This window comes from Capricornis sumatraensis, chromosome 9, assembly GCF_032405125.1.
Source record: "Capricornis sumatraensis isolate serow.1 chromosome 9, serow.2, whole genome shotgun sequence".
Taxonomy (NCBI): domain Eukaryota; kingdom Metazoa; phylum Chordata; class Mammalia; order Artiodactyla; family Bovidae; genus Capricornis; species Capricornis sumatraensis.
Window position 1 is genome coordinate 61380457 of NC_091077.1, and position 6512 is coordinate 61386968.

General features: G+C 39.5%; 1 pseudogene; it reads right to left on the minus strand.

The window, feature by feature from the left end:
- Positions 1–4826: 4826 nt before the first annotated feature.
- Positions 4827–5117, minus strand: LOC138086452 (large ribosomal subunit protein eL37 pseudogene; annotated as a pseudogene).
- Between the last annotated feature and the right edge of the window lie 1395 nt (positions 5118–6512).

The following is a 6512-nucleotide window of genomic DNA, read 5'->3' on the forward strand; positions in this document are numbered from 1 at the left end:
GAGGAGGAATCTGATTCGTCCACAGGAGGCCACTCCGCCCACCCGGTACAAGTGGAAGTGAAAGCCACAAAGCTGGAAATACCCTCACTTCAGCAAGTTGCCTTTAATGGGACAGGATGAGTAGGGGGAGCCCCCACCGAGGCAGGTGAAAAGGCCAGCATGTTTCCATTGGCTGCCCAGGGCCCTCGTCACTTGTTTCTGGGCAGACCTGTGGATTCATAAGGCTCCTTGGAGGTTTCAAGAAACGGGCAAATGTTCACTCCCTAGATAGGAAATCACTTTGAAGCAAAAAAAAAAAAAAAAAAAAAGCCGAAAATTCTTTTTGTCTCCCCTCTCACCTGTAGATGAGTGGGTACATAAAGGGGCTGCCCCCCTTTTATGAACTTAGACAAATCCTTTCCTTCTCTCAGGGCCTCAGTTATGTCATCTCAAAGCCAGGGAAGGAAAGCTGGATTCAGTGTTCTCTCTGCTCTCTGCTAATACAAGCATTTTATGAATCTGAGTCCCTGGTTCTAAGGCTCTGGTACTAATATTTGCCAGCACTTACCCAGCCCTCCTTTGAGCTGGCACTGTGCTAATCATTTTGCATGCTTTGTTTCATTTAATCTTTACAGTGACCTTTTGAGGGTTGTTTTATTTTATTATCTCCATTTATAGATAGAGACACTGAGATTTTGAGAGGCTACATGTTTGCCCAGAATCATGCATCATCTCTTGATTTTAACCATTCCACCCTTCTGCTTCGTAATGCTCAAATTATATCATTCAAATTCATGACAGTGGAGGCCTCTACAGGGAGGGAAGGAAGAGGGTCTGGGAAAGGCTACCCAGGGGAGGTCTAACTGTTGGCATGGTTTCATTTCTCACTATCTGTATCTTATAGACCATATTTGTTTTATTAATCTTTATGTCTTTGTGTGTATGTTTAAATTTTCAGCAAATTTAAGGTCAATGAGCACATGAAAAGATGCTCCACATCATTAGTCATCAGGGAAATGCAGATTGAGGCCACAATGAGGTACCACTTCACATCCACTATGATGGCTGTAATCAAGAAGACAGATAATCACAAGTGTTGACAAGGATGTGAAGGAACTGGAACTCAGATATTGCTGGCAGGAATGTACTATGGTGCAGCTACTTTGGAAAACTATTTGGCAATTTCTCAAGAAGTTAAATATGGAGTTACATATGATCCAGTAATTCCACTCCTGGATATCTACACAAGAGAGATTAAAGCATGTATCTATAGAAAAACTTATACGCAAATGGTCATAGCACCATTATTCATAATAGCCCCAAAGCAAAAACAACCCAAATATTCATCAACTGATGAGTAAACAAAATGTGGTATATCCATACAATGGAACATTATTTAGCCATAAAGAAGAATTAATGTCTCAATACAAGTCTTATTTTAAAAAAAAAAGGAATGAAGTACTGATTCATGCCACATAATTAATTTTGAAACCATCATGCTAAGTGAATTTGACCAAACATCTGAAGAGACAAAGTTTGACAAAAGTTATTTTAGTAAATTCTGTTCTAAATCATCAAAGAGTGAGAAGTAATGATATGTAAATAAAATTTGCTTATCTATTTCAAGTGAAACTGAGATTAGAGGCTAAGTGTTTAAATTTGGATTGTATATACTTTAATAATGCCATTAAATTATCATGATATATATTTTAAAAAATCATGATAAGTGAAATAAAGCCAGACACAAAAGGCCACATATTGTACTATTCCATTTATATGAAGTGTCTAGACTAGGCAAGCCATAGAAACAGAAGGTAGATCAACAGTTGCCAGGGGAAAGGGGATGGGGAATGATTGCTGATGGGTATGGGATATCCTTTCAGGGTGATGAAAATATTCTGGAATTAGACAGTGGTGATGGTTGCACAACTTTGTGGATACATAGGAAGACCATTGATCTGTACCATTTTAAAAGCCTGAATATTATGGCATGGGAAATTGATAGTTCAATTTAAAAAAAGATTTCTTGGTAATGATGGTTAGAACACATTATATGTTTGCTTCCTCTTTCACTTGGCTTCTGTCACTAAAATGACAAAAAGTTTCTTTTTTTTTTTTTTTTAGTTTAATCTGTATGGACGGAGAAAAAAAGAAGAAAAGAGCAGAATTTTAGAAGCTGGAAAGCAAATGGATTAGGAGTAGTCATTAACAGACCCAAGAAGGTTAATTCTAAACCTGCAGCTAGAAAAGCTGAGAAGCCACCAGTTTATGTGGTAGAACAGGTTCAGAAATTGAGAACTAGACACACTGGGTAGGAGTACAGTTAGATATCCATGTCCTGTCCCTCCCCAACTACTCCTCCCTCCCTGAAAGAGGGCTGAAAGTTTATTCCCAGGCACAGGGCAGGGCATGGGCCCAGCTCTGAAGATGAGTCCCAGCCTTCTCTCCGACCCAGTTTCCAGAATGCCAGAAGCCAGACCTTCTTTTTCTGGGCAATAAATGAGAGAATCCTTCTCTGGAGAGCATGACCACAAGGAATGACCTAAAGATTCTGATACTGGGTTCAACGATGAAACAACCCAGCCAAATAACCTTACAGGGAAGACCTCAGCCAATAAGCCATTCATATCAGTCACAGCTTCCACCTGATTTTTTTAGACAATCAAGGCTCTTGGGACATCTGAAGAAAACCTCTAACACACAAGAGAGTGAAAAAACAAATAACCCAATCTCAAAAAGGAACCATGGAGGAAACAAATAGATATTAACAGCTTTAGGGAGATAAAGGAGATACTGCACCCATGAACAAGAAGAGGATGCTATAAAGATGAATGTACTGTTAGAACAATGACGACAACAGCAAAAATACCTTGAAGATTGAAAGTACAAGGGTAGGTATTAAACAGTCAGTAGGTAAAAGATAGTTTTTTAATCTCCCAGAAAGTAGACCACCAAGATAAAAAGGAATTGGGAGAAAAAATAAGAGAATTAAATACCAATCCAGGATGCCCAATAGCCAAATATCAGTGTTCCAGAAATAGGGAACAGAGAAAACAAAGGTGAAAAAAAAAAGCCAGTGAAAAAATTCAGTACAATGTCCAGAACTCAAAGACATAAATTCCCACATTGAAAGGACCTAGTGAATACCAGAGACAAAGCATGAAGATAATTTCACACCAAGGCACATCAAGTGAGGTTATAGAAAAACAAAGACAAATTTCACAGAAAGAAACAAGACAGATACCAAGGACCAGGAATCAGAATGACTTTGGACTTCTTAAGAGCAACCCTGGAAACCAGAAGATAATGGAGCAACACCTTCAAAATTCTATGAGAAAATTATTTCCATCCTAGAATATTTACTGAGCCAAATTATTAAGTAGATATGAAGGTATCACAAAGATATTTTCAGACATTCATTATCTCAAAAATTTTTCTTTCTCAGAAAGCTTCATGAACGTGTGCTTTACCAAAATGAAGGTCTTCACTAAAAATAAAGGAAGACTTGAAATATAGGATCGATCCCTGGGTTGGGAAGATCCCCCGGAGAAGGAAATGGCAACCCACTCCAGTATTCTTGCCTGGAGAATCCCATGGACGGAGGAGCCTGGTGGGCTACAGTCCACGGGGTCGCAAAGAGTCGGACACGACTGAGCAACTTCACTTTCACTTTGGAATATAGGAAGCTGAAATTCAACTCACAAAAGGGAATGGGGATTCCCCAGAACAGTGGCACAGAGAAATACCAAGAGAAAAGCAATAGATTCCTATTGGATCAGGTCCACAGGCTCTGAAAGACATTTCTTCAAGAAGATAAAATTGATAGACAGCTGATAGATCTGAATATACTGAGAGATGATTTAGATCATTTTCTGGAGAGTATGAGGTTAAGTTATGATAAATTTCACAGAAAATTAAGCAAATGAAAAAAAAACCAAGACAACTATTTTTTGTTGCTGTTGTTTAGTTGCTAAGTTGTATCAAGACAATTATTAATTTTGGGGAAAACAAAAGTTATATAGGAAATGAATAGTCATCACACCATACTACACAGCACAGCTATAAATGGCATTCACTGTCATAATATGGCAAACTTTGAATACTGATCTAACTAAACATACAGTAGAGGCATTTGGGGAGGATGAGAGGATAGGAAAAGTGACTTAGAAGAGAAGGAAAGAGGACTAAATCTTGGTCTTGTGTCCACAGTGAAAAGCCAACCAGATCATGTTTAAAACTGAAACAATCTGAAAGTAACAGTACCAGAAGTTATTGAGAGACATAGAGGCTAAAAACGTTTTAAAGTGGTGGGAAAAGGAAGGTAAAGGACTTCTGTTTTTTGCAGCCAGCTTTTTAGAAGGATTTGATTATTTAAATATGTGAATTTATAACTTTGATACGAAGTAAAACTCCATTTAACATCAAAGTCAGCTGATTCTGAGCTGACTGTGGTAACAAAATGGCAATCTTAAAAAAAGCCTCTTCCTTGTGAAGCAGCTTTCGGTCAAAGTTCAGGGTGACCCCAAAGGTCATCCTGTCCTCGCCCACAAGAGGCTGGAGATTCCAGCTAGAAGAGTGGACAGGATGATGGTTCCCTTCTCTTCCTCTAGTAGGGTAAGAGGTCTCAGGTGTCACACAGGCCCCACTGCCCAGTGGAGGAGTCCTGTCCTACCCATTCTCTCGATGGAGATGGAGACAGAATGACAGGAAGCAGGAAGGCTTGGTGTCTGCCACACCCTGAGAGGGACCCAGGGTTAAGGCAGGATTCGGCTCCCCCAATGTTCTTTTTTTTTTTTTTTTAATTTTAGAAGCCAGAACATTTATTGTGCGACTAATCGTTGAAATCCTTAAGATGAACTGGATGCTGCAACAGCCGCTCGCTTGGGTTTAGGTGTTGTTCCTTCATGGAATCCATGCCTGAATCTGCGGTATACAATTTTTAGGTGCCTCATTCGACCAGTCCTGGTGGTATTTCGTCTTTTAGCTTTAGCACTCCAATTATACTTTCTCTTTCGCTTGGCAGGGTAGCCACACTTGCCACAGGTCGACTTCTGAAGGTAGGCCTTAGAGCCACAGCGGCGGCACAGCGTGTGCGTCTTATTCTGACGCTTTCCAAACGATGACGTTCCCTTCGTCATCTTGCTTCTGCCGCCAAGACCAAAGAGTCCCCCACTGTTCATATGAAGAAAGTCTGACTCAGAAAGGGGAAAGGAACAGGCCCAAGGTCACACAGAGCTGGATCTGGTCTAAACAAAAGAGCTCTGAGGCTAACTTCTTCGAATAACATCCTAGTGCCAAAATGGTCAATCCCAGGGCTGAGGAAGGGAAACAGGTGAGTTGCAGACATCTTTTTTTTTTTTTTCCCCAGAAAGCAAAGAAGTGCTCAAGGACCACTGGTATTTGTCAGAAGGACCCCGAAGCCAACTTGAAGGAGCACCTGCCAGCCAAATATGAGACAATTCCAGCATCAATAAGAATAATTTGCCCTGCTTCTTCAAAAGGAACTATATAGTTCAATCCCAGTTGATAAGGAGTTTTTCTTTCTTTTCTTTTCTTTTTTCTTTCCAGAAGAATGCAAGCTAACGTAAAAGAGAAGACAGAATTAGAGAACCACCTGTTTGTAATCCCCAGTGTAACAGTTAACCACCAATGGATGCCAAAATCACGAGACAAAGGGCTGGGGGACACAGGATGCCCACCTCCCATGGCGTCTCTCCAGAGTCCTTGCTGGCTGTTTATAGGAAAAGCCACCCTACAATGGTGCAGTCCTGCAGTTGCCACCGCATGATCGGACTTTTAGCATCACCGACCGCAGAGCACTGTGACATTTTGTGTTTCCTAAAGAGGTAAGATACTCAGCATCAGTTGGGAAGTATCTTTGCTAAAAAAATTCATTAAACTGAATCTGCCATTAGACCTAAATTCTAATTTACCAGACACAGAACAAATTAAATAAAACTATGAATAAACAGAAGAATTCAGACAGTCTCCAAAGAACAACAGTACCCAAGGAAGAGTCAGTGTCATGAAAAAAGATGCCTGTGTGGGTGTGGAGAGGGTTCTGTGTTTTAAAAGATTAAAGAAACATAATAACCAAATGCAATTTGTATATTCTGACAAGATTTTGGTTGGGAAAAAAGCTGTAAGAGATATTTTTGTGAAGCTGGGGAAATTTGAATATAGACTGAACTTTAGCTGATACTTGGGGATTATTATTGCTTTTCTTAGGTACAATAATGCAATTTTAGTCTGCTAGAAAAATATATTTTTAGAGGCTAAAGACTGAATGAAGTACTTGGAGGTGATATGAAATGTGGTTTGCAAGTTATTTTCAAAATAGCTCAGGAAAAAAGATAATAGATAAAATTAACAATAGGTGAATCTAAGTGCAATGTATAAACATCTCTGTATGTTTGAAATTTTGAATAATAAATGGTTGGGAAAAAATTAAAAGCAATTGTGTACAAATCCAATCCCCTCCTGTATAAAAACTGTGCTAGCTGCTCAGAAGACACTATATTTCCACCACTGTT